Genomic DNA, 24,384 nt, shown 5'->3' with positions numbered 1-24,384 from the left:
TAAAACAAAGGTCTGTGCCCACATCATTCAGTCACGGTGAGCTCACTAGCAGACACAGCTCAGACCTTCTCCTGGGAGAACAAGGATGGGATACTAAATGAAATTATTGTGAAAGATGTCTAAAAAATGGGCAAAAATGCTTCTCATTAAAAAATAAATTCAAAGTAATTTGAAAATATTTAAACATGAGTATTTTATGCATAAGTATTACTAGATCTAGAGTTTTAATGTTTTCAATGGGACTTTCATTATCATATTCACTGTAATTCAATATTAATGTATTAATTCAGTGAACATTTTCTGAGACTGTGTTGCATGCAGATCATCACATTCGGTTTTCTTGTGGGGGGACCAACATGTTACCAACTTTAGGGGAACAGTCTTTCCTGGTGGTTGACTGCACATACAAACAAAATTATTTAGTTTTTCTCTTTTACCCCACAAGCGTTTGAAGCAGCTTATAATAATGTATATATCAATAGGAATAAATGGTCTGGATGAAGTAAACACAGATGGAGTGAAAAAGCAGGGTTCAATGAGGGATAAGCAAGCAACAGAATTCCACAGAACCCCAAAGCTGAGGGGCAATTTCGGCTCTGATCTTAGCAGTGACCAAAGCTAAAAGAGAAGCTCCACATCCATGAAAAAGTTGACTTTTCAAGAGGGGCAAAGCTTTCCCTAGAATGCACATCTTAAAGTAATTGCATGGTACCTTGGGACATTCATTGAACACTTTCCATGTGCTGGACATCCTAAAGGTTTTACAAACATTTTCTCATACAATCTTCACAACAACTCTGTGAACTAAAGACTACCATGTTATTGATTACAAAACCAAGCCTTTGAGAATCCAATAAACTTTACATGCCACATAGTTTCTAACAGTTGAGGGAGGGCCTGGACAACTGTAGAAGTTGTCTTTGTCCTCACGACTTTAATACCTCTCTTGTGCAATGCTCCCTGCCTTCTCCAGCGGGGAGCGGGTCATAACCAGCAAGCCAGCAACAAATACAGCACAAGAGCTCGTATAACTGCTGCTTACAACATCTCTGAGGGCCGGCAGGGGCCATCGTGTGAAAGGAATTCAGGAAAAATTTCTGCTGCAAACTGAGAACGAGTGTCAAACGCTTGGCTTAGAAAGTTTTTGTTCACTGAGGTTTAAAATCTAGGCTATTTCAAGGAATACATGGAATGTGCTTCACGAGCAATCTGCAAAATGTTATCTCCCTCCATGTGGGCTTGATGAAATTGATCAGGAGACAGGTCCAGGCACGAGTCTGGAGTTACTCTGTTGCTTCGAGGGCAGATCAGTGTGAAGCAGGAAGACAGTAGGGATTTCTCTGGCTCAGGTGTTGTGGGTCTTTATGAATTCTCTTGCCCTGTCTCTTCCTGTCAGATTCTGGTACTGAATATCTCAGTTTCTTTATCCATTACATAAGGATAATAACAGAAGCTACCTGATAAGATTATTATAAACATTTATAAAACTAATGTATGTAGAGGCACCTGGGGGGGCTCAGTGGGTTAAGCCTCTGCCTTTGGCTCAAGTCATGATCTCAGGGTCCTGGGATGGAGCCCCACGTCGGGTTCTCTGCTCAGTGGGGAGCCTGCTTCCCCCAACCCTGCCTGCCTCTCTGCCTACTTGTGATCTCTGTCTGTCAAATAAATAAATAAAATCTTTAAAAAAAAATAGCTAATGTATGTAAAAACCAAGAGCTGGGTACACTGTAAGCTCTCTCCGAGCCAGTGCTGCTGCTTCTGTTCACTTCTCCGTCTCCCTAACTTCCCTCTTCCTAGACTTTCTTTCTTCCCCACTTCTCCCTTCTTGATCTTCTCTCTCCCTAACTTCCTTCCTCCCCATCCCTTCCCTCTTGTCAACTTCCCATTTTCCATCTTTCCTCTCCTCCTCTCCCTCATCCCCATTCATCCTCCCATCTTTGAGCAAATAGCTGACCACTTGACGTGAGCCTGAGGCATCTTAGCTGGCCTCTTCCTGAGCTGACAGAGCCATCCCCCCGGGGAAAGCAGCCCGGTGGGTAACAAGAACCGTCTGGGCCCTTTGGGAGCACACAGAAGTGGGTGAGCAGTTACCTCTGCTTGGGGGCATTCACCCAGGAGCTGACATTCCTCTGGGTCATCAGAAAGAAAAGAATGGAGGAGATCACCAAGAGAGGGAAGGGATGTCAAGGCATAGAAATCATCCTTATCAATCCCTAGACATATGAAAGAATAAAAGTGTTTTAGGACAATAATGTAGTTTAGGGACAGATTTTTGAAACCTACTTCAATCACACTGAAATCCAGTCTAACTGCAAACTTCCAAGTGGATGCTAAAGCCTGAGGCTTAATATGTTTATTTTCTGAAATAGGAAATGTTTAGTATATTGGTTTGAAACAGTAAACAAAGCTATAATTTTTTCTTGGTTTATTGAACCAGAATACTATAATGTTCACTGAACCCAGTGATATTTCATTTGGCTTGATAACTTGTTCATTTCACAGGATTTTTTGAACTCAAATTATAAACATTAAGCCATAATTGTTATTAATATTCTCAGCTTACCAACTTGCTATATCTTTTCCTTTCTTTCTGTGTGATCTTCTGGTATTTATTACCCTTGACTGAAAACTTGAGAATATGTATTATTATTGACTGTATTTTTTCATAGTTATAGAAACTGTTCATATATGTTCTGCAAACATAATTTTTTCTTCATTTTATTTCTCCACACTGGTATTGGAACTATGCTTGATCTAATGAAATATTGATTTTCACATCCCTCAGTGTCTGAGTGTAACCTTTTTTATAACTTGAGGGAGAAAAAAAGGATATTGCCTTTGCCATCAGGCAAAAGTGAATTAAGATCCCAGAAAAACAATGTAACATCGAGGTTATAATAAATGACAATTGCTGTCTTATAGAATGCTTACTATTTAGTCAAAGACAGTAGCAGCAATGGTATTTTGAAAACTGAGAAGAAAGGTTATTTTAATTAATCTGTAGTAAATTGTTACAGTGATAGTTTCCAATTAATCACACCTCTCTTTATCAGTGCCTCACTCTGACTTTGAGCTTGACCATGTGATTTGCTTTGATGACTATGATATTAGGAAAGTGCTGCTCGCAGAGCCTTGGAAAGCACTGGGGGTTGTCTTTTTCTTGCTGCTTTTGGAATCCATCTGCTGTGTGAGGAAACCCTGTCTAGTCTGCTGGAGATCTGTGGCCCAGCTAACAGCCAGCACCAATGTATGAGATGAGATCATCTTGGAATCTCTAGTCCCAGCTGAAATGCTGCATAATAGCAATGGCTTGAATGAGTCCTACAGAAGAACTGTCTAGCTGAACCCAGTGCAAACTGCCAACCCACTGAGTTTTGAGCTAGTAGGGCAATTGTTTTAAAATTACAAAGTTGGAGAGGCTTGTTTCACAACAATATTTAAATAATGCATGCCACTCTAATAACACATAATATCACTTATACCATGAGATCATAGATAGATGTATATATAGAGTTGAAACTAGATTAAGTCTTTAAGTGCTTTTAGTGGAATAATATTTAGTAACTCAAGATATAAAAAAACAGCATCAAAAGGCATATACTAAAATTATTAAAACACTTGACATTGGTAAACTTGATTATCTAAAAGTTATTTACTTATTATTTATAATCTCACCTATTTACAGAACAGAATTGAAGCATTTTGCAGGTAATTAAAAACAAGAGTAGAATGAAAATAAATTTGGTAAAAGAGAAACATGAAAAATAAATGCCCAAAATGTACTAATTATTATTATTCGGAGCTCAACATCAGTCTGACCTCTTGGGTAGCCTAGAAAATATAAAACATTTTCAGTTTATACAGTTCTTATTCAAGTAGGAAGCACACAAATTCACTAGAAGAATAAATTTCCCCCCACCCTTAGGAGAAATTTAGTACATGGACCTGAGTTGCAGACAGTAGATTTTTGACTACTGTTTTGCAGAAGTTACAAAAATATTATTCTAATGGACATTTCTTATATTGTCTCTTATAAGAAGCTTAATACACATGATCAAATCTTAAATCAGCTCATGAATTCCTTAGAATAATTAAGTGGGATGATTTCCATATAAGTCAGACTTTGATTAGAATCCAGAAACATTTATGCCCACTTTTCCTAGCAGCTCACCCAATTTCTGTCAGGCATTCTCTACTTCACGAGTGTGTGCAGAATGAACGAATGTGTTTATGGAGCACCTGCTTGGGCTGGGCTCGGAAGGGAGCCCTGGACGGACTACAGTGAGCAGAACAGTCCCCTGCCCCCTGTTACTTAGGTAAACTGTGGAGACAGGTGTGAATCCCAGCCTCCCAAGACATAACCAGCTATTGTGATCAGTGCTTCAAAGCCAAAACACAAGGGTCCTAACCCTTGTGGGAGTAACGGAAGGCTGCATTGCAGAAGCAGTGTTAGAGCTGGGATCTACTTGATCAGGCGGTCCCACCAGATGAAGGAAGGGACAAAGGGGGAAATCACACCTGGCAGAAGAGAGAGCCTTTTTGCAAGGGTGCTGAGACAGCAGGAGCCCAGAGCAGTCAGCAAGAAAGGCTTTGTGCCTGGTGAGCAGAGCTCTGGAGTGTGGTCTGAGATGAGGCCCAAGTCTATAGTCATCAGGCCTTCCTCACACTTTCTTCTTGGACCCAGAGAAATTCCATCGAGACACTATTCTGGTTTTTTGTCTGTATCTTTTGAGTTTTCTCCATTAAGAGCATAATAACTATTTGTATTGGGGGGAATTGTTTACAAAAGGTAGCACCATGAAATATCTTGTAAAGAAGTATCACTTCGCTAATTTTTCATGGCTTTGCTTCTTGTTGTACTTAACGTCATCTCAGAGTACTTGATTTAAAAATTCAATTAAATCAGCAAAAGACGGCAAAACACATAGATATAAAAGAACAAACATGCTGTCAAATGTAATCATCCAAATGCCTCTTAGGAGCAAGAGTTATGTGTCCTGCCCAAAATGTTTTATGCAGTCTCTATTGACATTAATAGTAGGATAGGCTGTTCCTAGGGTTCTTGTTCTTCCATTCTGCTGATTGCGCAGTGAGAGATGTTGTTGTTAATTGTCTGTGGATTTGTCACAAATCTTCATCCTTTCAGGTAGACTCTCGCTTGGAGAAAAAAACTAAAAGTCATTTAGAACAGGGTTTAATAAAGGAAATAGATGATTGCACTGAAAAAGTATAATTATATTGAAAAATAAAATATAAGGTACCAAGAGTAACTTCTTGTGTGGCTCATAAACCACAGCTTAAGAAATTCTAAATGTTTTTTGAGTAATGGCATAATTGGAATGAGGATAGAGCCCTTTAGGATGTTTTAAGAGCCCTTTAGGATGTTTTATGTATACTTATACATAAAGTTATGAATTCTGGAATGTATGCTTACAAAAATTAACTTGCCCCTAATGAAACTCATATATATTCATTTATTCATTCATTCACTCATCCAACCATTCTTTAATTTTTTAAAAAATATTTATTTATTTATTTGAGAGAGAGAAAGTGAGCATGAGTAGCGGGAGGGAAAGGAAGAGAGAGAATCTCAAGCAGACTCCCCACTGAGCACAGAACCAGATATGGAGCTGGATCTCACAACCTTGAGACTATGACCTGAGCCCAAACCAAGAGTTGGACGTTCAACCAACTGAGCTACATGGGTGCCCCAAACATTCTTTATTGAATGTATACTAAGTGACCAGTTTTATTCCAAGTGCTTGGGATACATCAGTGAATAAAAAAGGCAGAAATCCTTTCCCTAAAGGAATTTACATTTTAGGGTAGTATAGATAGACAATCAAAAGTAAAAGAAGTGGGCGCCTGGGTGGCTCAGTGGGTTAAGCCGCTGCCTTCGGCTCAGGTCATGATCTCAGGGTCCTGGGATCGAGTCCCGCATCGGGCTCCCTGCTGAGCAGAGAGCCTGCTTCCCTCTCTTTCTCTCTCTCTCTGCCTGCCTCTCCATCTACTTGTGATTTCTCTCTGTCAAATAAATAAATAAAATATTAAAAAAAAAAAAGTAAAAGAAGTTAAGTAAGTTGTATAGTATGTTAGAAGTGATAATTACTATGATAAAAAAAGAAAAAGTAGAGCAGAGTAAGGGAATTAGGAATGTACCTAGACCAATGTACCTACCATTATAAAATTGTAAATGAGATCTAAATCATAGTAAATAATGAGATTGCTTTTTAATTTTATCTTTATCATTAAAAAGCCTGACCCTGCTTGAGGTCCTTGTCTAAAATTCCATTTCATTGTCACAACCTTGGCCACTAAGTAGTCAAATTTTAGGGTTATATGAACAACTCTTCAAGTTCTTTGATCCAGTGAATGAGGGAAAAGCCCTCAGCATCAAAACTGAGTCACACGAATAGAAATAGATCCATTGAATCAAACCCATTCCCTAAGTCACATTTTCTGGAGCTCAGTCAGTTTATTAATAACCCTGTCTCTCCAACGCTAGGCCTTGGCCTTTCTCTCTTCTGATTGCAGTGCCTTAGATCTGAGAGTTAAGCAGAAGTGGTAGGAGAAGGGCAGGGTTTCCTTCCTTATTTTTAGAGGCGACTCTGACAACATCAAGATTTGGAAAAGCAGCTCTATTTGTTCCTCTGTTATCCCCAGAGAACATGAGACCATTTCAGCAAGGGAAAGGGAAATAATTGACACAAATTTCGACTACCAGTAGTTGGCCAGAGTGGGTTGACTGTAGAGTGAACATTGGAATTAATTACAATTCAAACAAAACAGTAGTAACAAGAGGAACAAACAAATCCAGAATTTTCCTCAAACAAGTTTAAAGATAATAATTTATTTTTTAATTATTTTAAAAGATTTATGTATTTATTTGAGAGAGAGTATGATCAGGTATGGGGGCAGAGGGAGAGGAAAAACCTCAAGCAGACTCCCCACTGAGTGCAGAGCTTGATCCTGGGACCCTGAAATCATAACCTGAGCTAAAATCAAGAGCTGGATGCGTAACCGACTGAACCATCCAGGCACCCTAATACTTTATTGAATGAATAATTTGTACCTTTCAATTCTATTTCCTGGTACCGAGCCAAGGTCTCATTTAGGTCTCATTTACAATTTTATATTGGTAGGTATATAGGTCTAGGTACATTCCTAATCCACCGTCTCTTCCTGGTGGAAACAAAGCTACTATGCTTTGCTTATGGCCCATCCCAGATCAGTTATCTCAGATAGTCTGGGGGGTAAACACACTTTTCCCCACAAAAGATTAGAGATCCCACTATGCTTTGTGCCTTTTATTTTGTAACTTAGGTAACTGTTACGGATAGAGTTAAGTCAACTGTGATGAGCCTTCTAGCAAAACACATTGCAGTTAGTGAGTTTATTGAGTTACAGGGATTTGAAGCACTAGGTGAGAACCATGAAACCTTTAAGTTGTGAGCTGAAAAATACAAGGCCTGTAACTGGTCCTTTCTACCCAATGCGCTCTCTGTCTCCGCTAAGATGTCCCTAAACTAGTATTTATGTTAACCTCACATGTTTTGGTAAAGAGGATTTATTTGATCTCTGGAAGAAACTGGACACTTTATTTTCCTTATAATGCTTTGTAATATGGATATAATTTTGTAATCCCAATAGAATAAACATGAGCCATCATTTTTTTAGACATTTTTCACCCTTGACTTCTGATAGGGTTTTCCAGGTGGACCCTGTAGGGCCATCGAACAATGTTTGTACTGTAGGAGCTCTTACTGTTTCTTTTTTAACAGCTTTATTGGAATATATGATCTGTACCACACAATTCATACATATATTTAAAGGATATAATTCTATACCTTTAAATGTAATCACAAAATTGTGCATTGTTACATGATCAATTTCAGAACATTTTAATTAACCCAAAAAGAAATCCTGTGCCCCTTTGTCATCACCTCTGGTTTCTCCATCCTTCTTACTTCTCCCCTTCCCAAGTACCAACCCCCCACCCCCACTCTGGCATAGACAAATGCTAATCCACTTTCTGCCTCTAAAGATTTGCCTACTCTGGATATTTCATATCAATGGAATTAAGCAATATGTAGTCCTCCGTGACTGACTTGTTTCTCTTAGCATAATGTTTTCAAGATTCATCCATGGTATAACATGTGTTAGTACTTTACTTCCTCTGCTACTAAATGATATTCCATTCTATGGATATACCACATTTTATCCATTCACTAGCTGATGGACATGTGAGTTTCTACTATTTGGCTATTATGAATAATGCTGCTGTAAACATTCATGTACCAGTGTTTGTATGGATACATGTTTTCCCTTCTTCTTGAGTGAAATTCCTAGGAGCAGAATTGCTGGGTCATACAGTAACTCTATATTTAACCATTTGAGTAATGGTTTGAAGAACTGCCAGAATATTTTCCACAGCACTCCTCTACACTTGTGGTTTGAACCATCCATCATAACTAGCTGTGGGTGTTTGTCATGGAGCTTTAGATAAGTGCAAAGAACTCACTGCTAACCATAATTTTTCCTACCTGGCCAGCCTTTTCCTCCTCAAACCAGTCCTTGCATAGGCTCCAGAACAAATTGTCTAAGCTTATCCAATTGTGTCATTTCCCTGTTTTAGCCCTCCTAATGCCTTTCAGTTATCACCTGGTTAAGTCCAAGCCCTCTATCACAAGATCTATAGGAGTGCCAACCATCTGCCTGTTCTCCATCTCTTCAGCTTTGTCTTGCTCCACTCTCTGCTTCCCATTTTCAGTTCCAGCATCACGTAGTGGCTCTGGTTCCCCTCAAATATCATGCTTCAATCTTTGGACTTAAATTGTATATGTCTACTGCCTCTGGGCAGTCTGGGTATTTCTATCCTGAGGTTTTGGATGTTCAATATAATTTTAAAGATAAAGAATTGAAGGATACACACAGTTTTTAAGTAATCTGGAGAGTAGTTGAAGAAGATTTGTTGGCATAAAAGATAAAGAAGATTTTTGGATAATTAGACATTTAGTATGCATGGTTAGATCAGTGCAGAATGAGTAAACTGAATCAGTTTTTCCAGAACTGATAAGCTGTGAACACTAACTTCAAGGCAAGTTGACTTTATATACATGGTTTTATTCATTTACTCATTCACTGAGTTGATTGAGCACCTACTATGTGCCAATTGCTATTTTAAACCCTGGGGATACGCCAGTCAATAACAGAATATGACTGTCCTCAGTGTACTTTTTATTAAGTTTTTTAAAAATTAATTTTCATTAAGAAAAACAAAAAAAAATAATAAACAATAAACAATGAGAGTGAGGAGTAAAGCAAGACAATCTGATTTCATTGTGTCATTGTATGGAGGTAAGGAAAACTTAGATGGATGAGAAAGCCTTCTTGAATTGGCAAACTTTGAGTTGATATTTATTTATTTATTTAACATTTTATTTACTTATTTGACAAAGAGAGACTTGAGAAAGGAACACAAGCAGGGGGAGTGGGAGAAGGAGAAGCAGGCTCCCAGCCTAGTAGGGAGCCCGATACAGGGCTCGATCCCAGGACTCTGAGATCAGGACCTGAGCTTAAGGCAGACACTTAATGACTGAGCCACTCAGGCACCCCTTTGAGTTGATATTTAGAAGATGAAGGGACAGCCAGATGAAGAACTGGAGCTATCAAATTCCAGGTCAATAGGACAAAGGCACTGAGATTCAGGTGGTAGCATGGGTTAATTAGTTAATTGCAGAGAGTTATATTTTGATATTATTACTCTTTTTTCAATATAACAATTTATATGTTTAAAATTGTTTCATAAGAACAGACAATTGGATCTACTTGGAAGTAAACACATATATACTTCATTAGTCTGCTTGGGCTGCCATAACCAAATACCACAGACTAGGTAGATGTAAGGACAGAAATTTATTTTGTTACACTTCTGCAGACCTGAAGTCCAAGAGGAAAGTGTCAGCACATTTTGGTTTCTGGTAGTAGCTCTCTTTCTGACTTAAGGAAGAGTCTCCTTGCTGTGTATTCACATGGTCTTTCCTCTGGGCATGCAAAGAGAGAGCTTTCTGGTGTTTCTTCCTCTGCCTAAAGGGACACCACTAACCTTGAATTAGGGTTCCACGTTTGTTGTTTCATTTAATCCTAAAGGCCCCATTTCCAAATACCATCACATTGGAGGTTAGGACTTAAACATAGGAATTTTGGGAGATCTCAATTCATCCCAATATATATTCTTCAGTCATTTGAACACCTTAAAAAGGTAACTACATCAATTAAGTAAGCAGTTAGATTGGAAGGGACAGAATTCAAAATTACACATTAGAATGATTTCTCCGTAGTTGATCATTACTCCCCTCCCTTCCATACAAAACATACACATCCTAATGTTTATGTGCAATTCAGAGTTAAAAATTACTTAACCTTTTAGAACATTTTGCTTTTCAAGGACAAAAGTCCAATTCATTCAGATTCTTGATTGCTGATCCCTGAAGGATATTCAAAGAAAGATCTTATGAATTAACTATAACCTGTTCTAGGTGAAGTGATACCTTTAATATGCATATGGAAACACTTTTAAGTTCTAATAATAAAATAAAAAGACATGCAAAAGGTGGCAGCAGAGTTGGAAAAAATTAGGATAAATATCTTTATGGTCTTAACTCTTTAGATTTTATTAGATAATTTGAGTAAGTGGTTTAGTCATCACAAAATCCAGGATAGCAAAATCATATATTTATGGAAAATAATGCAGTGTGTAATTTCTACAAATATAGGGATTATGCATTTGCTTTCTTATAAAAACTAGAAGAATAATTTCAGTGTATGCATTATAATTGATAATGATGGAATGATTAAGGATTGCAAATATTGAAGGGTGATTTTCAAGGGAAAGCAAATTAGGGTCGCCTGGGTGGCTCAATTGGTTAAGCAACTGCCTTCGGCTCAGGTCATGATCCTGGAGTCCCGGGATCGAGTCCCACTTTGGGCTCCCTGCTCGGCAGGGAGTCTGCTTCTCCCACTGACCTCTCTCCTCTCATGTTCTCTCTCTCTCTCTCAAATAAATAAGTAAAATCTTAAAAAAAAAAATGAAGGGAAGCAAATCAGAATGCAGTTCTACGATCTCTTGAATTCAAACAAGGAAGTACTGCATTTCAGAACCTAATGCCTAACAGATACCCAGTTACTGCTGGCTTGACATACATTCTCAGTATGGATATGCCTCTAGTGTTAATTATTGATGACTTCAAAAAGTCATCATCTTTGAAATTCTCACATTCTCACTGAACAACAAAAAAACCATTTAGATGCAGTAAAGAAATACTCAGATTCTTAAGTCAATATATAAGTTAAATAGTAAATTTTTAACAAATTATATTAAAATGCAACTGTTGAATACACAGAGGATACAGGAAGAATATGTATTTTCTTTTTATGAAGCACTAGAAGTGCTTTTGAAAGGGTATTTGGAATAACACAGACTCGACTGGCTACTGATTTATAACTACAGATTAGAAATAGATGCTTAGCTCTTCAGGGTGATCCTTCTTTCTCTCTCAAAAAAAGTCACCTCCTCTGGGATAAAGTTTTCACTCCTAGCTCTTTCTTCTCAAATCTTCAGCAAGTTCTCTTAGTTAGATATTTCTCCAAATACAGAGAAAATAAACAGATGTGGGCAACTTGTACTTCTTCCACTACCAAAATCTACTGACCTTGGCCAGTAGTCTTATAGAATGGCAGTCATATTCCTGCTCTAGGTAAGGCCACATCTGCCCTCAGGGTGCTGGCTCCCGGCCACAGCTCAGAGGCCCATTTCTTGCAGCCATCTCTCTTCTCTCCTGTTTCTGGATTTTTTTTTTCCTTTTTACTGGATAATTCCCATTTGGCATGTAAACAAGCATTCATGTCACACATTTATAATTAAAGAAGCAAAAACCTCTCTTCTAGCCCTTGTCATCTTCCAAGCACTTTCCCATTCCCTTCACACCTTAAAGTGGTTTTTTGTTTTGTTTTATGCTTTTCTTCATCTCATCATTTTTTGATCCTATTTAAGGAGGTTTTCATTCTTACTTCTCCTCATAATGGCTTCCATCAAGGTCAACATCTTTGCAGCATCAGAAGTAATGCTGATGATGGTGGAGATAATAGTAAAAGACCTCTATAGTTTACTATGCTTCAGGCACTATTTTAAGTGGTTAATAGATACTAACTCATTTAATTCTTACAACCACCTGTATAAGGTAGGTACTATTAGAATACCCATTTTACAAATGAGGACACCTGAAGGTTAAATAACTTGATATAGGTCTCACTTTTGGTAAGTGGTGGAACCAGGATTTGAAACTGAGCTTCCTGGTTCAGGATTTCTTCTCAGAACACTCACTATTATCCATACCTTATTTCCCATCTCAGCAGCACTTAACATGATTAATAATATCCTTCATGAACCACTTCATCTCTAGGCCTCAGAACTATGCAGAGTTTTCAAGTTTATTTTATTTTATTTTTTAGGTGTTAAAACTTTATTTATTTTTTTTATTATTATTTTTTAATTTTTTATTTTTTATAAACATATATTTTTATCCCCAGGGGTACAGGTCTGTGAATCACCAGGTTTACACACCTCACAGCACTCACCAAAGCACATACCCTCCCCAATGTCCATAATCCCACCCCCTTCTCCCTAACCCCCTCCCCCCAGCAACCCTCAGTTTGTTTTGTGAGATTAAGAGTCACTTATGGTTTGTCTCCCTCCCAATCCCATCTTGTTTCATTTATTCTTCACCTACCCACTTAAGCCACCATGTTGCATCACCACTTCCTCATATCAGGGAGATCATATGATAGTTGTCTTTCTCTGCTTGACTTATTTCACTAAGCATGATACGCTCTAGTTCCACCCATGTTGTCGCAAATGGCAAGATTTCATTTCTTTTGATGGCTGCATAGTATTCCATTGTGTATATATAGCACATCTTCTTGATCCATTCATCTGTTGATGGACATCTAGGTTCTTTCCATAGTTTGGCTATTGTGGGCATTGCTGCTATAAACATTCGGGTGCATGTGCCCCTTTGGATCACTACGTTTGTATCTTTAGGGTAAATACCCAATAGTGCAATTGCTGGGTCATAGGGCAGTTCTATTTTCAACATTTTGAGGAACCTCCATGCTGTTTTCCAGAGTGGCTGCACCAGCTTGCATTCCCACCAACAGTGTAGGAGGGTTCCCCTTTCTCCGCATTCTCGCCAGCATCTGTCATTTCCTGACTTGTTGATTTTAGCCATTCTGACTGGTGTGAGGTGATATCTCATTGTGGTTTTGATTTGTATTTCCCTGATGCCAAGTGATACGGAGCACTTTTTCATGTGTCTGTTGGCCATCTGGATGTCTTCTTTGCAGAAATGTCTGTTCATGTCGTCTGCCCATTTCTTGATTGGATTATTTGTTCTTTGGGTGTTGAGTTTGCTAAGTTCTTTATAGATTCTGGACACTAGTCCTTTATCTGATATGTCGTTTGTAAATATCTTCTCCCATTCTGTCAGTTGTCTTTTGATTTTGTTAACTGTTTCCTTTGCTGTGCAAAAGCTTTTGATCTTGATGAAATCCCAATAGTTCATTTTTGCCCTTACTTCCCTTGCCTTTGGCGTTGTTCCTAGGAAAATGTTGCTGCGGCTGAGGTCGAAGAGGTTGCTGCCTGTGTTCTCCTCAAGGATTTTGATGGATTCCTTTCTCACATTGGTTTTGTGTGTGGTGTAAGGAAATGGTCCAATTTCATTTTTCTGCATGTCTCTGTCCAATTTTCCCAGCACCATTTATTGAAGAGGCTGTCTTTTTTCCATTGGACATTCTTTCCTGCTTTGTCGAAGATTAGTTGACTGTAGAGTTGAGTGTCTATTTCTGGGCTCTCTATTCTGTTCCATTGATCTATGTGTCTGTTTTTGTGCCAGTACCATGCTGTCTTGATGATGACAGCTTTGTAATAGAGCTTGAAGTCTGGAATTGTGATGCCACCAACGTTGGCTTTCTTTTTCAATATCCCTTTGGCTATTCGAGGTCTTTTCTGGTTCCATATAAATTTTAGAATTATTTGTTCCATTTCTTTGAAAAAGATGGATGGTACTTTGATAAGAATTCCATTAAATGTGTAGATTGCTTTAGGTAGCATAGACATTTTCACAATATTTATTCTTCCAATCCAGGAGCATGGAACATTTTTCCATTTCTTTGTGTCTTCCTCAATTTCTTTCATGAGTACTTTATAGTTTTCTGAGTATAGATTCTGTGCCTCTTTGGTTAGGTTTATTCCTAGGTATCTTATGGTTTTGGGTGCAATTGTAAATGGGATTGACTCCTTAATTTCTCTTTCTTCTGTCTTGCTGTTGGTGTAGAGCAATGCAACTGATTTCTGTGCATTGATTTTATATCCTGCCACTTTACTGAATTCCTGTATAAGTTCTAGCAGTTTTGGAGTAGAGTCTTTTGGGTTTTCCACATATAGTATCATATCATCTGCGAAGAGTGATAATTTGACTTCTTCTTTGCCGATTTGGATGCCTTTAATTTCCTTTTGTTGTCTGATTGCTGAGGCTAGGACCTCTAGTACTATGTTGAATAGCAGTGGTGATAATGGACATCCCTGCCGTGTTCCTGACCTTAGCGGAAAAGCTTTCAGTTTTTCTCCATTGAGAATGATATTTGCGGTGGGTTTTTCATAGATGGCTTTGATGATATTGAGGTATGTGCCCTCTATCCCTACACTTTGAAGAGTTTTGATCAGGAAGGGATGCTGTACTTTGTCAAATGCTTTTTCAGCATCTATTGAGAGTATTCTATGGTTCTTGTTCTTTCTTTTATTGATATGTTGTATCACATTGACTGATTTGCGGATGTTGAACCAACCTTGCAGCCCTGGAATAAATCCCACTTGGTCGTGGTGAATAATCCTTTTAATGTACTGTTGAATCCTATTGGCTAGTATTTTGTTGAGTATTTTCGCATCTGTGTTCATCAAGGATATTGGTCTATAGCTCTCTTTTTTGATGGGATCCTTGTCTGGTTTTGGGATCAAGGTGATGCTGGCCTCATAAAATGAGTTTGGAAGTTTTCCTTCCATTTCTATTTTTTGGAACAGTTTCAGGAGAATAGGAATTAGTTCTTCTTTAAATGTTTGGTAGAATTCCCCCGGGAAGCCCTCTGGCCCTGGGCTTTTGTTTGTTTGGAGATTTTTAATGACTGTTTCAATCTCCTTACTGGTTATGGGTCTGTTCAGGCTTTCTATTTCTTCCTGGTTCAGTTGTGGTAGTTTATATGTTTCTAGGAATGCATCCATTTCTTCCAGATTGTCAAATTTGTTGGCGTAGAGTTGCTCATAGTTTGTATTTCTTTGGTGTTAGTTGTGATCTCTCCTCTTTCATTCATGATTTTATTTATTTGGGTCCTTTCTCTTTTCTTTTTGATAAGTCTGGCCAGGCGTTTATCAATTTTATTAATTCTTTCAAAGAACCAGCTCCTAGTTTCGTTGATTTGCTCTATTGTCTTTTTGGTTTCTATTTCATTGATTTCTGCTCTGATCTTTATGATTTCTCTTCTCCTGCTTGGCTTAGGGTTTCTTTCTTGTTCTTTCTCCAGCTCCTTTAGGTGTAGGGTTAGGTTGTGTACCTGAGACCTTTCTTGTTTCTTGAGAAAGGCTTGTACCGCTATATATTTTCCTCTCAGGACTGCCTTTGTTGTGTCCCACAGATTTTGAACCATTGTATTTTCATTATCATTTGTTTCCATGATTTTTTTCAATTCTTCTTTAATTTCCCGGTTGACCCATTCATTCTTTCGAAGGATGCTGTTTAGTCTCCATGTATTTGGGTTCTTTTCAAACTTCCTTTTGTGGTTGAGTTCTAGCTTTAGAGCATTGTGGTCTGAAAATATGCAGGGAATGATCCCAATCTTTTGATACCGATTGAGTCCTGATTTAGGACCAAGGATGTGATCTATTCTGGAGAATGTTCCATGTGCACTAGAGAAGAATGTGTATTCTGTTGCTTTGGGATGAAATGTTCTGAATATATCTGTGATGTCCATCTGGTCCAGTGTGTCGTTTAAGGCCTTTATTTCCTTGCTGATCTTTTGCGTGGATGATCTGTCCATTTCAGTGAGGGGGGTGTTAAAGTCCCCTACTATTATTGTATTATTGTTGATGTGTTTCTTTGATTTTGTTATTAATTGGTTTATATAGTTGGCTGCTCCCACATTGGGGGCATAGATATTTAAAATTGTTAAATCTTCTTGTTGGACAGACCCTTTGAATATGATATAGTGTCCTTCCTCATCTCTTATTATAGTCTTTGGCTTAAAATCTAATTGATCTGATATAAGGATTGCCACTCCTGCTTTCTTCTGATGTCCATTAGCATGGTAAATTCTTTTCCACCCCCTCACTTTAAATCTGGAGGTGTCTTCGGGCTTAAAATGAGTTTCTTGGAGGCAACATATAGATGGGTTTTGTTTTTTTATCCATTCTGATACCCTGTGTCTTTTGACAGGGGCATTTAGCCCATTCACATTTAGGGTAACTATTGAGAGATATGAATTTAGTGCCATTGTATTGCCTGTAAGGTGACTGTTACTGTATATGGTCTCTGTTCCTTTCTGATCTACCACTTGTAGGCTCTCTCTTTGCTTAGAGGACCCCTTTCAATATTTCCTGTAGAGCTGGTTTGGTGTTTGCAAATTCTTTCAGTTTTTGTTTGTCCTGGAAGCTTTTAATCTCTCCTTCTGTTTTCAATGATAGCCTAGCTGGATATAGTATTCTTGGCTGCATGTTTTTCTCATTTAGTGCTCTGAAAATATCATGCCAGCTCTTTCTGGCCTGCCAGGTCTCTGTGGATAAGTCAGCTGCCAATCTAATATTTTTACCATTGTATGTTACAGACTTCTTTTCCCGGGCTGCTTTCAGGATTTTCTCTTTGTCACTGAGACTTGTAAATTTTACTATTAGGTGACAGGGTGTGGGCCTATTCTTATTGATTTTGAGGGGCGTTCTCTGAACCTCCTGAATTTTGATGCTCGTTCCCTTTGCCATATTGGGGAAATTCTCCCCAATAATTCTCTCCAGTATACCTTCTGCTTCCCTCTCTCTTTCTTCTTCTTCTGGAATCCCAATTATTCTAATGTTGTTTCGTTTTATGGTGTCACTTATCTCTCGAATTCTCCCCTCGTGGTCCAGTAGCTGTTTGTCCCCCTTTTGCTCAGTTTCTTTATTCTCTGTCATTTGGTCTTCTATATCACTAATTCTTTCTTCTGCCTCATTTATCCTAGCAGTGAGAGCCTCCATTTTTGATTGCACCTCATTAATAGCTTTTTTGATTTCAACTTGGTTAGATTTTAGTTCTTTTATTTCTCCAGAAAGGGCTTTTATATCTCTTGATAGGGTTTTTCTAATATCTTCCATGCCTTTTTCGAGCCTGGCTAGAACCTTGAGAATTGTCATTCTGAACTCTAGATTGACATATTACCAATGTCTGTATTGATTAGGTCTCTAGCCTTCGGTACTGCCTCTTGTTCTTTTTTGTGTGTTGAATTTTTCCGTCTTGTCATTTTGTCCAGATAAGAGTATATGAAGGAGCAAGTAAAATACTAAAAGGGTGACAACAACCCCAGGAAAATATGCTTTAACCAAATTAGAAGAAATCCCAAACGTGAGGGCGTAGAAAGGAGATAAAAAGAGGTTCAAAAAGGAAGAAAGAAAAAAAAAAAAAAGAAAAAAGAAAAAAAAAAGAAAAGAAAAGAATTAAAAAAAAGAAAACAAATAAGAAAAATATAGAAAAGAAAAAATATATATATTGGATAAACTAGTTAAAAAATGTTAAAAAAGAAAAAGGTAAAAGTTAAAAAAATTTACCAGAAGGCGAGACAAAAAAACAAAAAATGAAAAAGAAAAAAAAATAAAATTAACTGCAAGACTAAAAAAAATCAAAGGGAAAAAGCCATGAGTTCCGTGCTTTGCTTTCTCCTCCTCTGGAATTCTGCTGCTCTCCTTGGTATTGAAGCCACACTCCTTGGTAGGTGAACTTGGTCTCGGCTGGATTTCTTGTAGATCTTCTGGGGGAGAGGCCTGTTGTAGTGATTCTCAAGTGTCTTTGCCCCAGGCTGAATTGCACCACCCTTAACAGGGGCCGGGGTGAGTAATCCGCTAGGGTTTGCTTTCAGGAGCTTTTGTTTCCCGAGCGCTTTCCGTAGAGTTCCGGAGGACGGGGAATACAAATGGCGGCCTCCTTGTCTCTGGCCCGGAGGAGCGGAGAGCCCAGGGGCCCACTACTCAGTGTGCCCTCAGAGAACAGTGCCCTGTTACTCCCGTCTGCCTGACCTCCGGCCGCGCTCCGAGCTCACGGAGCCTGCGACCTGTTCAAGGTAACACCGAGCTGTGAGCTTACTGTCGGCTCTATCTCTGTAGCCGGCTTTCCTGTTCCAATACCCGCAAGCTCTGCGACACTCAGACACCCCCGATCCTTCTGTGACCCTGCGGGACCTGAGGCCACACTGACCCCACGTGGGCTTCACCCCATTTTAGCCTCTGGAGCGATGTCCCTCAGCGGAACAGACTTTTAAATGTCTTGATTTTGTGCGCCGTTGCTCCGCCGCTTGCCAGGAGCCGGCCCCTCCCCCATGGGGTCTATCTTCCCGTCGCTTTGGATTCACTTCTCCGCCGGTCCTACCTTTCAGAAAGTGGTTGTTTTTCTGTTTCCAGAATTGCTGTTCTTCTTCTCTTCGATCTGCCAATGGATTTTCAGGTGTTTGCAATCATTAGATAAGCTATCTAGCTGATCTCCGGCTAGCTGAATTAGTCTCAGCCTGCTACTTCTCTGCCATCTTGACTCCGCCCTTCAAGTTTATTTTAATTAATGAATTTTCATTTCTTGCTTTCTTGGCTATTCTCTCTGAGTTGCATTTGCTGCCTCTTCCTCCTCCATAAGCTTTTTAAAGGTTGTAGTTCCCTAGAGTTCTGTCCTCAACCCTCTTCCTCTCTCACACCCTACCATCATTGCATAAAATGCCATCTCTACACTGCTGACTTTCAAATGAACATCTCTAGGTTGGCCTTTTCCCATGAGATCCAGACTTAGCAGAGTCAGTAGCCTACCTAGCATCTGTACTTTGATTTCTGATAGGGATCTGAAACTGAACTTTGGCCAAGACAAAACCATTGAGTCTTTTCACTACCCATTCCTGCAAAACCCCATCCCACAATATCTCAACTCTCAATTAATGACAGAAAGGCCATGGAAAGTACTTATCTGTATTCAGTGAAAATGGAACCATATTCTCTTTGAAGTGTTATTTTGGATTCCCATGGTCAATCTGTGGAGAGATTCTGAAAGCGTATAGAAGTGCTTTGGTAAGAGAGCTAGCGCATATAACATGGAATCTGGCTTTCTTTTGTACATGCATGTTTCAGGCAGCTACCCACATAGTTATTTGGTCACAGTACCATAGCAAACTGTCAGGAGAGGATGAGAATCAAAAGCTGAGCATAGTTTTTGAGGTAAAAGGAAAGTTTTAAAGCATCATTTTCGAGTCCTTTGTTTAATCTATACATTTTGGAGTCAGATTTTCCCATTTTATAAAGTGCTTTTTTCCATTTTATAAAATACTCTGACAGATAATGTGTGCTTTCCCACACAAATCTGTCAATTCTCTCATCTTTATCTACCACACCCACCTATGGTTCAAATTTGAAAAGTTTCTGAAGCAGAGAATGCCAGTCAGCTAGAGGCATTTGGGTGAAAACTCAAAAGTAAAAGTAAAAATTCATCATCAGCCTTCATTAATCTGGGATCCTAAGCTGCACTGTATGAGTAACTGCTAGATGGATAAAGCCCAGAGCCTCTGTGGGTCTCTCGGGCTCCAGGTTGGGTACACAAACAGGATAGATACATACAGACTCTAACATTTGTGTATGTTACCAAATCTTGTTTCCTCTATGCATTTAGACATCCAAGAATGTCTCAGAATACCTTTATTTGTATGTTGCTAAATGGCTTTATCCCAACAGATGAGATCTTGTTACAATCTGAATGCTTTCCTGGAAAGAAAAAGTGTGATCTTGCCCTGCATGTAAATTCTACCTTTCCGAAGAAGCCCAATGATGTCTTTAGTGAAGGGGCGTGACAAACATTTCATAGGCAGAGGTGGGTGCTTTTCTTGCAAATCCCAAGATAGATGTCATCTCTTAAAAGAAAGGTATTTTCTCTTCAGAAATACACATTATGAATCCTCAGTGATCTCTAAATTTGGGTGAAGCCTACAGTTAGTCTAAACTTATAAATCTTGTTCAGGTTTTTTTTTTTTTTTCTAAACCAGGAAATTAGAGAAATAAAATTCTTTTTATGTTATATTCTATTCCTTCAATAGTTCAAAGAGGAAAGCCTATTTTAATGATTTAGTTATTTTTGAATTGTAATCCCAGTATAGTTAACACACAGTGTTGTATTAGTTTCAGGTGTACAATAGAGTGATTCAGCAATTCTATACATCACTCAGTGCTCATCAAGGTAAGTGTACTCTTAGTCGCCTTCACCTGTTTCATTCATTCCCCGCCTACCTCTGCTCTGGTAACCATCACTTCATTTTTTATAGTTAATAGTTAATTTTGTCTTGGTTTGTCAGGAGACAAATGCCTATTCATGTCTTCTGCCCATTTTTAATTGGATTATTTGGGTTTTGAGTGTTGACTTGTATATATATGTGTGTTTTTGGAAGGGTTGTCTTTGTTCATTTGTTTTGTTTCTTAAATTCCCCATATGAGTGAAATCACATGGTATATGTCTTTGAGTTATTTCATATAGCATTATACTCTCTAGATCCATTCATGTTGTTGCAAATGGCAACAACATTGCCATTCATGTTGTTGCAAATGGGTTGGTGAGATATATCTATATCTATATATATATATATATAGATATAGATATATATATATATAAAATAGCCAGGAGTGGAATTACTGGATCATGTGATAACTCTTTTTTTTTTTTTTAAGAATTATTTATTTATGAGAGAGAGAAAGCATGAGCAGGAGGAGGGGCAGAGGGAGTGGGAGAGAGATCATCCCAAGAAGACTCCATACTGAGTGTGGAGCCCAACATGGGGGGTCAAGTTCATGACCTTGAGATCATGACCTGAGCTGAAATCAAGAGTCGGATGCTTAACCAACTAATCCCCTCAGGCACCCCTGGATTATGTGGTAAATCTACTTTTAATTGTTTGAGGAACCTCTGTACTGTCTTCTACATTGGCTGCAACAGTTTACACTCTCACCAACAGATAATGAGTGTTCCTTTTTCTCTGCATCCTTGCCAACACTTGTTTCTTGTGGTTTGATTTTAACCATTCCAACAGGTGTGAGGTGATATCTCATTGTGGTTCTGATTTCCATTTCCCTTATATTGAATGATGATGAACATCTTTTCGTATGCCTGTTGGCCCTCAGTATGTGTTCTTTGGAGAAATGCCTATTCATGTCTTCTGCCCATTTTTAATTGGATTATTTGGGTTTTGGGTGTTGATTTTTATATATATATATGAAGGGTAGTCTTCAAGTGCTTTAATAGAACTATGTATTCAATTGCTTTTGGCAAAGGGATTCTCCAAATGCTTGATGGGATTAATAAATGCACCATCCCTTCTAGATAGTCTCCCAAGAGCTTGATCACTGAATTCCATGACAGGGAGGAGGGGGAAACACACTATTCCTGAAGGAATCCAACCCCATCTGTCAAAGGCAAATGCTCCCTGACCCCATGGCATTGGCAGTGAGGGTCTGACCTCACGGGCACCTGGGGATGCTGATGACATTATAGGAAGACATTCATGCTGGACCCCTGCCTGGCTAAAACCTGGATAGACTTAGAGGAAAGTAGTACAGTCAGGTGGCATGGTATCTACCAGTGGCCATCCTCCCACTGAGCCTGGGTCTGGGTGGTGGATGCCATGGCACCAAGGCAAAAGAAGCCAAGCTGAGGTCCTTGCTGAGCTTCCAGGGACATGCAGAGCAGTATACCCATGTAGGTGGACACCTAACCCAAGGGAGGGCTTAGTTTTGCATACTCTCTGCTGAGGTAGGGTTAGAATGAGGTGGGCTGGTGAAAAAAGTAATAGTGGAGACTCAAGTAAATGTGCAGGCAGTGCCAAGACTGTCTTTTTTTCCATTGCACCTTTTTTCCTCCTTTGTTGAAGATTAATTGACCATATAATTGTGGGTTTATTTGTGGGCTCTCTATTCTGTTCTTTTGATCTATGTCTCTTTTTGTACCAGTACCATACTCTTTTGATTACTACAGCTTTGTAGTATATTTTGAAATTTGGGATTGTGATAGCTCTGGTTTTGGGTTTTATTCCCCCCCACCCCACCCCAAGGTTGCTTTGGCTATTTAAGGTCATCTCTGGTTCCAAACAAATTTAGAATTGTTTGTTCTAGTTCCATGTAAAATACAGTTGCTATTTTGATAGGGATTGCATTAAATCTGTAAAGTTTTAGGTAGTATGTACATTTTAACAATATTTATTCTTCCAGTTCATGAGCATGGAACATCTTTCCATTTGTGTGTGTGTTATCTTCAATTTCTTTCATCAGTGTTTTACAACTTAACAGAGTATGGGACTTTCACCTCCTTGGTTAAATTTATTCCTAGGTATTTCATTCTTTTTGGTGCGATTGTAAATGAGATTATTTTCTTAATTTCTTTTTCTGCAGCTTCATTATTAGTACATAGAAATGGAATGGATTTCTACATATTGATTTTGTATCCTGTGAACTTACTGAATTTGTTTGACAATCCTAGTAAACTTTTGGTGGAGTCCTTAAGTTTTTCTATATATATTATCATATCATCTGCAAATAGTGAGTTTTACTTCTTCCTTACCATTTTGGATCCCTCTTATTTCTTTTTCTTATCTAATTTCTGTGGCTAGAACTTCCAGTACTGTGTTGAATAAAAGTGGTGAGAGTGAGCATCCTTGTCTTGTTTCTGACTTTATGGGAAAAGCTCTCAGTTTTTCACCATTGAGTATGATGTTAGCAGTGGGCTTTTCATATATGGCCTTTATTACGCTGAGGTCTGTTTCCCTCTAACCCTACTTTGCTAAGGATTTGTATCATGAATGGATATTGAATTTTGTCAAATGCTTTTTTGGCATGTGTTAAAATGATTATGTGGTTTTCATCCTCTCTCTGGTTGATGTAATACATTACATTGATTGATCTGTGAATATTGAACCACCCTTGCATACCAGGAACAAATCCCACTTGATTGTGGTGAATGATATTTTTAATGTATTGTTGTCTTTGGATTGCTAGTATTCTGTTGAGGATTTTTGCATCTATGTTCTTCAGAGCATAGATTCATAGATTCTTCTGAACATAGATGTTCAGGCCTGTAGTTCTCTTTTCTGTGGTACCTTTATCTGGTTTTAGAATCAGGGTAATGCTGGCCTCATAGAATAAGTTCGGGAATTTTCCTTCCTTTTCTATTGAATTTCCTTTTCTATTGAAATTTCCTTCCTTTTCTTTTGAATAGTTTGAGAAGAATAGATATTAATTGCTCTTTATATATTTGGTAGAATTTACTTCCGAAGACGTCTGGTCCTGGATATTTGTTTATTGGAAGTTTTTTGTTTAATGATTCAGTTTCATTCCTGGTAATTGATATGTTCAAATTTTCTGTTTCTTCCTGATTTGGTTTAGGGAGATTTTATGTTTCTAGGAATTTATTTCTTCTATGTTGTCCAATTTGTTGGCAGAGAATTTTTTCATAGTATTCTCTTATTGTATTTCTGTGGTTTTGGTTATTATTTCTCCTCTTTAATTTCCAATTTTGTTCATTTGAGTATTTTTTTTTCTCTCTCTCTCAAGATTTTGGACAATTGTGTTTTTGTTTCCATTTGTCTCAATGTATTTTTATTTCTTCTTTGATTTCTTGGTTTACCTATTCATTGTTTAGTAGTATGATGTTTGCATTCCATGTATTTATTTTCTTTCTGGATTTTTTCCTGTGGTCGAGTTCTAGTTTCATTAGTGTTATGTCAGAAAAGATGCATGGTATGACTTCATTCTTTTTGAATTTGCTGAGATTTGTTTTGTCACCTAATATGTGATCTGTTCTGGAGGATATTACATATGCATCTGAGAAGAACGTGTATTCTGCTGTTTTACAATGAAATGTTCCAAATGTATCTCTTAGACTTATCTGCCCAGTGTTTTTAAAGCCATTGTTTCCTTGTTGATTTTCTTTTTGGGCGATCTATCTGTTGCTGTAAGGGAGGTGTTAAAGTCCCCTACTATTATTGTATCACTATCAATGACACACTTTATCTTAATAGGTGTTTTATGTATTT

The 24,384-nt window shown here is 38.3% G+C and overlaps 1 protein-coding gene across 10 annotated transcripts in view; it reads left to right on the top strand.

Moving 5' to 3' along the window:
• MCTP1 (multiple C2 and transmembrane domain containing 1) overlaps nt 1-24,384 on the top strand; it is a 543,974-nt gene that overhangs the window by 120,285 nt on the left and 399,305 nt on the right. The gene's annotated exons all lie outside the window — the stretch shown is intronic.

This window comes from Mustela lutreola, chromosome 5 (genome assembly GCF_030435805.1).
Source record: "Mustela lutreola isolate mMusLut2 chromosome 5, mMusLut2.pri, whole genome shotgun sequence".
Classification (NCBI taxonomy): domain Eukaryota; kingdom Metazoa; phylum Chordata; class Mammalia; order Carnivora; family Mustelidae; genus Mustela; species Mustela lutreola.
The sequence above is the reverse complement of the archived record's forward strand: the minus strand, read 5'-3'. Positions and strand labels throughout refer to the sequence as shown.